This window comes from Cenococcum geophilum, assembly GCF_001692895.1.
Source record: "Cenococcum geophilum 1.58 unplaced genomic scaffold K441scaffold_53, whole genome shotgun sequence".
In the NCBI taxonomy this organism is placed as follows: domain Eukaryota; kingdom Fungi; phylum Ascomycota; class Dothideomycetes; order Gloniales; family Gloniaceae; genus Cenococcum; species Cenococcum geophilum.
Window position 1 is genome coordinate 620,239 of NW_027137611.1, and position 9,200 is coordinate 629,438.

A 9,200-nucleotide genomic window follows, 5' to 3' on the forward strand; every position below is an offset into this window, starting at 1 on the left:
ACCACCCAATTATAGAGAACGCCATAACATATATTAAAGGAGCCTTAATCATAACGTTAAAGGATCTAAAAGGATATTTAGAGGACTAAAGAAGCAAGAGACGCATCTTAGTACCTACAAATAAAGTTATAACGTTTAGATTAGCATAACAAAGGTTTAAACTTAGGGACGAAGACAAGCCAAGAGTTAACCCAAAGCACCCAGTATACTATACGTTATCATAGATTGCGTACGTAAACGACATATATAAAATACATAAGAATCCAAAGAAAAAGAATTAGAAATACCCTATAAGGATATACTAAATAACGGACAAATAATAGTATAGGAATGCCAAATATATATATAAATAGCATCCAGCAGAGATCTAAAAGGAAGGAAGTTTAGTACTTTAACCAGAAAGATTCCTTATAGAAAAATACTTAGATGGACGATAGTAGTAGGAATGCCTAGAAAACACGTATCTATAGTATATTAAAGACAAAAAGCAAACTAGGCATTAGCTAAAGAGTAAGCTAAGTGCACTAGGATTAAGCAGCTAATAGTTAGGAAAAGTAGAGGCCTATAGAACTAAAGGGAGCTAATAGTAGAGCCTTAGACCCTTAAAGAAATTTAAAAACGATACCTAAATTTACAAATTAAGTAGTAAGATCAGCAGTTTAAAGCGCTAATAGATAGTGGAGTAACGCGAAACTATATCTCACTAGCAGTAATTAGGAGAATAGGACTACCTTATAGATAGAAGGAGTAACCTTACCTATTAGTTACGATTTTAGGGGATCTAATAACCTATAGAGGAGGGATCATCAATCTTAAAACAGGACCTATTTAGATAACTATTAAAGGAAGACAAATTAAGACGTCTTTTAATATCCTACCATTAGAACGGGACGAGGCAGTATTAAGCATGCTTTAGTTATAGGAATACAATCTAAGGATTAATTAGATTACGGATTAGGTCAATATTAGAGATACTTAACGCCACAAAATACGATAATAAGCCAAGTTGGTATAGTACTAAGTAGGGGCAACCTATAAAGAAATAGAAAAAGGACTAAGTTACGTACTAAAGAGATACTATAAGTATGGCAAAAAACTATAGTTACCAGAAAGTAAAAAGCTGTTAGAATATATAGCATAGGACTATAAGATAGAATTAAAACTAGGAATAAGTCTAAAGTTCTTTTTAATCTATAAGCTTACCAAAAAGGAAGGTAGAGCGTTAAAAGAGTTTATCCAGGAAAATCTATAAAAGGGATATATTAGACTATCGCAGTCATTAGCGGGTTATCTAGTACTGTTTATACCAAAGAAGAATAGCAAACTAAGGCTATATATCAACTATAAATAGTTAAACAGCATTACCAGGAAGGATAGGTATCCTTTACCCTTAATTAGCAAAATCTAAGACAGGATAGGCAATACACAAATCTTCACAAAGATAGATCTAAGATAGGCGTACTATTAGATTAGGATTAAGAAAGGTAATAAATAGAAGGCAGCCTTTAGGTTAAAGGAAGGACTATATAAGCCATTAGTTATACAATTCGGGCTTATAAACGCACCAATAACGTTCTAGAAGCGTATTAACAATATATTAGGAGAACACTTAGATGAATTTATTATAGCGTATTTTAACAATATTATTATCTACTTAATAACTAAGGAAGAACATAAGGAACACATTAAATAGGTCTTAAAGAGACTATAAGAAGAACAGATGCTAGTAGCAATTAAAAAATACAAGTTCTTCACCAAAAAGACCAATTTTGTTGAATTTATTATTAAACTAGGCCAACTTAGCATAGATCTAAAGAAGATCAAGACCATAGTAAATTAGCAGAAACTAGAGAACGTTACACAGTTAAGATTATTCCTAGGGTTTTATAATTACTATAAAAGGTTTATAGCGCAGTGGTTAAAGGATATTAAGCCATTTATGCGATTAATAAAGAAAGAAGAACTATAGGCATAGGGAGAGGAGCAAAGAAAACTTTTTAAGAAAGTTAAAGAGTTATTTACCTAGGAGCCAGTTCTTAAAATTTATTAACTAGGACTAGAGACGGTTATAAAAATAGATATATTAGACTATATACTAAGGGCATACTTTATATAAAGGCACTAGGATGGATGGCACCTAGTAGCATACTATAATCGGAAGATAATACTACTAGAGTTAAACTATAACATCTATAACAAGGAATTGTTAAGTATAGTTATAGTATTAAAGGAATAGAGAGTATTTTTATAAGGTACAGAGAAACTATTTATAGTTAAAATAGATTATAAGAACCTAATAGGATTCCTAACAATAAAGAAACTTAACTAAAGATAGGTTAGATAGGCAGAGATACTTGCGGAATACTATTTTGAGATTTAGTATACTAAAGGTATAAACAATACGTGGGCAGATGCTCTAAGCCGTAAAGCTAAACTATAAAATAAGGAAAAGCCATTAGGGGCTTTATTACGAAAAGATATAGACGGATTAATTAGGTATAATTATCCAAAAGTTATAGCAACTTAAAAGGATAGTAAACTAAAGAAAGTCTACGAGACGCCGGAAAGCTTTTAGGTATAGAGAATTCTAAAAATATAGCTAGAAGATCTATAGACGGATATATATAAAAATTAAGAAGCGAAATATATCCTAAGAAGTATAGCAGAGTAGTTTATAGAAGACTTCTATAAGGGACTAACTTAAGGACACAATAGGGCTATAGGCTTAGTGTTAAGACTCTAAAAGGAGTATATTATTAACGGAATCTAAAAGATAGCTAGAAGGGTTACTAAAGAATATCTAGATTACTAAAGAAACAAACCAATGAGGTATAAGCTATATAGAGGGCTATAACCTATTAAAATACCAGAGAGACCATAGGAGGTTATATTATGGGACTTTATTATTAAGTTACTAAAATTAAAAGATCCTATTACCGGATAAGATTATAACGCGATCTTAGTAATAGTGGATAAGCTTATAAAGTAGGGATACTTTATAGTATATACAGAAGAAATCTCAGCGGAAGATATCGCTAAAATCTATATAAAAGAAGTGTTTATAAGATATAGAGCACTAAGCAAAATTATATCAGATAGAGATCTAAGATTTATAGTAATATTCTAGAAAGTGTTCTTAGCGGAGTAAGGAGTTTAAGCAGTAACTTTTACCGCATATTATTTACAAACAAACGGTTAAATGGAAAAATTAAACTAGACACTAGAACAATATCTAAGGCACTATATTAATTATATACAAAATAATTAGGTATCGCTATTACTAGTTATACAGTTTATATATAATATAACACCCTAAGAAGGAATAGGTATATTACCATTTAAGGCAAATTATAAATATAAGCTAAGAATATTGTTGTTACTATAGCAAGTAAAGAAAACAAGTAGTACAGCTAAAGAAAGAATAAAGGATTTAATAAGTCTTTATGCAAACCTTATAAAGATAGCTAAAGTAGTATAGCAGAGAATAAAAAAGTACTATAATACTAAGAGATCTAAGGGACCAGATCTTAAGGAGGGAGATAAAGTATAGCTACTATACAAAAATTTCAAAAGTTAATAACTAAGTAAGAAATTAGACCATATCAGACTAGGACCTTTTAAAATTACGTAGAGAATTTCACCGGTTACGTTTAAGTTAAACCTACCAGCCAAAATAAAGATCTACCCTATACAGCATATCGCAATGCTAGAGCCAGCACATAGGAATATTAAACTATTAGTTTATAAAGCAGACACGTACAAAGGATAAGAAGAAGATAAATAGTAAGTTTTAAAGATCGTTAATTACAAGGACATTAACAACGAGATATAGTATAAGGTTAAGTAGATAGGCTATACTAAGACTACCTAGGAGCCACTAGAGAATTTAAAGAACGCTATAGGAAAGGTATAGGAGTATTAGAAGAAATTAGGTCAGGCAGTATTAATAAAAAAGGATTGCTAAAGAATGAGCCACCTAAGGGGGACCTAAGAAGAGCAGTTACCAAACTACTTAGATCTATTTCCTTCTCTATTAAAGAAGAATCCGTTCTTTTATTACCTAGTTCCTACAGACCTTATTTTATAAGTTTCCACTCCTTAAAACAGACCTTCTTACGCACCTTTTTAAGACGGATTAGTTAAGCGGACGCCGCTAAATAAGACTTAAGAGCCCGTTACTAAGCATTAGTAGCCTCCTATTTAGCGTCCTAAGATTGGCGCAATTTAGCAAGAGCAATAGATAGTTTATTATCTAGCCGCGTAGCAGCAGATTAAATATAAAACCCTAAGATAAGTTAATTAGGGAACCAGACAACTATTAAGAGTAATAGGTCGCGTATATTTAGCATTAGAAGTAGAGCAAACGTTATAAGACGAATAAACATTCGCTTTAGTATACTTTAAGCAAGAGAATAATTATCGCGAAGATGGGTTCGCTAACGCAATATAAACCAACCCCTCTTTTAAACAGCGGAAATACGGAGACGGCATGATCTCACTAAAAGATAATATCGCAGCGATAGTGCGAGCACGACGAGCAGTCGAGGAAGAAGAAATTGCTTTAGGTATAATGAGCAATAATAATAACCAAATTAATTAGACGGACATTATACCTTTAGTAAATAACTTAAAGATATTTTGAATCTTTAAGGACGAAAATAAAGAGGAGGGAGATAGTATTACAGACGCTTTAAGTATAATGTTATAACTACTTAGAGAAGAGACGGAAGAAGCTAGTTAGTTAATATAGGTATAGTCTAGGATGGAGCTAATAGAACTATATAATGAGGATTAGTAACCAAGGTTATATAATATAATCTATATAATCTATATAATCTATAAGATCTATAATAGAGCAGATAGAGCACACGTATATTACGTATAAGAAGGATTTTATAGGAGTACAGTTATATATTTAAGGACCCTCAGTCCCTACCTAGATGGTTCCTTCCTTATAGTAATTCTTAGAATATAATTAGAGTTAATCTGTTAGGCAACTACTCCACCAGTTGTTAATACGTTGTTAACTTTTATACTTGTATTTCCTACACACCTAGCCCAAGAACGAGCCTATCGTAGTTCTTGCTACAAGGTTCCGTTACATCTATTTATCCATTATAACCGCAAATAGGAACTAGTTTAGGTAGTTCTTTAAGGGGTGCATTTAAAAAGTTAGCCAGTTTTATAGCGCACTTTATATTAATTAAGGTAAAGGTATTTACTCCTAAGTCAGCTAAAGCAAAGGTTAAAACTTAATATCTATTACGAAATAAAGTATAAGGGATAGTATAGCTTCTTCTACTAACTAGCTAACCCAGATTAATATATAACATATTAATCCCTTTTAACCCTAGAGAGGAGTCTTCCTCTAGGGTTTCTCTTTTTCTAGCTCCGTACTATCCTCCTAAATTAATAGGACCTTATTTATCTTTACCTTTATTAGGCAGTTTCTTATAGGGTGGCCGGTTTAACCATATAAGAAGTAAGCTCCTTAATCGCTAAGGGCCTATATATAAGGGTCGCTATATATAGGCCAGGTGTATACTAGGCCCGTAGTAGGGGTAGCTACGCGGCTAGCTACTAGGTTAACTATAGAAGTTGCCAATTATACTAGGGCACTACGGGCTGTACTTATAGTACTTACGGCCTAGTTTATAAGGTTTCTAGTTTTTAGCTAGTTAGCGCGTGCCTTAATTTAACGGAGGCCTTAGTTAATAGCTAGGCAATAGTCTATAAGTTCCTTTAACGTCTATACTATGGTATAAGCTAGTAATACGGCCCGCTGTAGGTCTAGGGTAAGCTTATTAAAGAGGTCTGGTAGTAGGTCTTTCTAAAAGATCTAGGCCTATTCTGCCAGGTATAAAAAGCAGGTTTAAAAAGGCTAAAAAGGTCTCCATTATTTTTATATTTAGGCTTTTATAGCTAAGGCGGGCGTTTTATACTTTAAAAGGGTCTTTATACATAGAAGACAAGTATTTAATTATTTCTTCTTTAGAGATAAAGGGGTCTGCTAAGTCTTTAGTATATCGCAGGCGTAAATATATCTAGGTATTTCCGCCAGTACGGCTAAAAACGTAGGCCATTCTGGCTCAGGCGTTAGGGAAATAGTCTATATTAACTTTAAGCTTATCCCGTAATTAAAGCTTCTAATTATTAAATATAGGGTTGGTTCCGTCTGTAAGTAGCGGGGGATCCGCAACCTTTGCCAACTACTTTAGTGCTATATAGGCCTTAGTAAATCTACTAAGGCGCTAAAATAGGGCCTAAAGGACTATAGCAAGTCTTTAGTTATCTAATAATGACTTATTATTAGATATAGGGGTATCTCTAGCTTTAAGCAACTCTTATAGTTTAATTTTGGTATTAATAGCCGCAAGCTCCGCCTAGGGGGTTAAAACGTTAATTATTTCTTTATCTAAAGTATTTAAGGGTCCTATAGCTGCTTTACCCGCTACTATAGTTTATAGCATAGTAGTAGGGGTATTAGGTAATTCTAGGTAATTTCTTTAGGGGTTCTAGTTTGTGTATATCTTGTAGGTTCTTTCCTTAGGGTTCTATTCTTTTCTTTTAGGTCCTGTCCTTATAGTCCTAGTAATGTCCTTAGGGTCCTATTCTATATTCTTATAGATATATTTAAGTTCCTTCTTAGAAAGAAAGAGTAAAGTAAGCTTTAGATAATGTTAGAGACTTAGTTAATTAAGATATAAGCACGGCAAAAGGGTCGCGTAAGCCTATATAATTAGATTATCTATAAACGAGAATCTAAAGCTAGGGAAAGGAAAGGAGAAGAAGAGTAGCGCCGTTTGGTGTTTTATAAGATCTTTACATCACATAATCGCAATATACGGCAATTTGTGGCAATCTGTGGCAATCTGTGGCAACTTACCGGTGCGAAGTTCTACCAAGTTCTGCCAAGTTCTGCCAGTTCTGCCAGTTCTGCTAGTGCCGTAACAATACGCGTATTAGGAATAACAATCATTTAAGTTCTAGGCGCCATTATTTAAAGTATTTAATAATTATAAGTAGTTCCTTATTATATATCTTATAGTTTAATTTAGTAGAGGTAAGTTTCTAGAAGAGAAAGGCTACTAGGCGTAGCTTACCGTTTTTATTATATTATAATAACACTCCTCCTAGTATATAATTAGATAAGTCTATTTTAACAATATATTTAAGGTCCGGATTAAAGTGGGTAAGAATTAGAATAGTTATAAAATAATATTTTAGGTTATTAAAAGCTTATTTATATTTAATAGTCTATTTAAATCTTATATTTTTTCTTATTAAGTTTACTAATAGCTAAATAATTTTTAAGAAGTAATTAATAAATTAATAGTAGAAATTTGCAAATCCTAGAAATCCTTAGATATCTTATATACTACTAGGACTTTCCTAGTTTATAATTATAGCGATTTTTTTAGGGTCTATTTTAATTCTATTATAGGATATAATTAGTATTACGGACGCTTTAAGTACGATATTATAACTACTAGGAGAGGAGTCGGAAGAAGCTAGTTGGTTAATTTAGGTATAGTTTAGGATGGAACCAGTAGAACTATATAACGAGGAATAGTAACTAAGGTTATATATTGTAATTTATATAATTTATATAATTTATAGGATCTATAATAGAGTAAATAGAGTACACGTACCTTACGTATAAAGGAGATTTCTTAGGAGTACGGTTGTGTATTTAAAGGACTACAGTCCCTACTTAAATAGTTCTCTCCTTTATAGTAAATCTTAAAATATAATTAGAGTTAATTTATTAGGCAACTACTCCACTAGTTATTATTACGTTATTAACTTCTTATTTACCTATATACCTAGCCTATTAATAAGTTTCCCGTAGTTCTTACTATAAGGCTTTATTATATATTTACTACTAAAGTTATAGTATTAATAAAGTCAACCAATATGCCACTAAAAGTATTAGCTACGATGCCGTTAACGGCAGCAACTATATTAAGATTAGGTAACGATACTAGTATAGTAAAAGATACTGTATGATTATAGCACGTGGTATACCAAACGCGTGGTTACGCGTTTGGTGTACTAACTACTTAGGTGCTGACTAATTAGGGGGAGGCGCGTTAGTATATAGACTACGTAGTCTACCTTAATAGAATTGACAGTCACCACCATCCTAAAGAGCATACGATACTATATATATTTCGTGCCCCGGGATATAACTTACTTATATTATTAAGTTAATATAAACACTGATTAGTAAGCGCGCATAGATTAGTAATTACTTAATACCTCCCCCCAAGCGATATACGACAGCGACCACCCGTTTAGACTTCTAGTACAACCTACTAGAAGGTTAGAAGCCGGGGATTACAGAACTATTACTAATTTTGTATACTTATTTAAGTCTTAATACGGTTTACCAGAAGTTTATAAACGCGAATACAGACCCTTACGGAACCCCCTATCCTTAACCCCTTAAACCTTAAACCCCTCCGGACCTTTTACGGAAACCCCCTACCCCCCTACGAACCATTATGGACCTATTAATCGCCGTTACGGACTATTATAAGACCTCTCGAACTATTACGGACCCTTTAATTAATTTTACGGACCGTTATAAGACCTCCCCCACCCGTTACAAGCTACTACCACCCGCTACGTACTATACTATATAGTATGGCAGACACAAGCAAGTAGATTGATAAAGGTCAAGAGAAATGGAGATAAGGAGTCGACCTTACGTCTATAGCTGACGTCGACAACTATATTAAGTATAAAATCCTTAAATACGGATATTTTAAGCTTATAAATGACGACCTATAGGAGCAATATAAAGAAGACTTTGCGGACTTTACGGAAGATATTCTTAAGACTTATAACCCTACTGCTATCTATAACCTATAAACCCTTTTACGTCACTAAGGTATATAGGTTAAAAAGGATAAACGAGTTACTGTTATACGGTCCTTATACAACACAATATAAAAGGAGGACCAAATGGAATGGACTAAAGAGGAAATCCTAGACTAGGTTAAAGTCACTAATAAACTTTTTGCTTCTCCTAAACTTAATAGTATTACTGGCCTTATACCTAACCTATTTAACTAAATTCATCCTATAAACCCAAGCGATTTTGGAATTAATCTTACGGGCTAAAGCATACCTAGTACTTAAGTTACGGACCGTAATACCCCTATAACCCAAATTACGGACTATAATACCCCCAC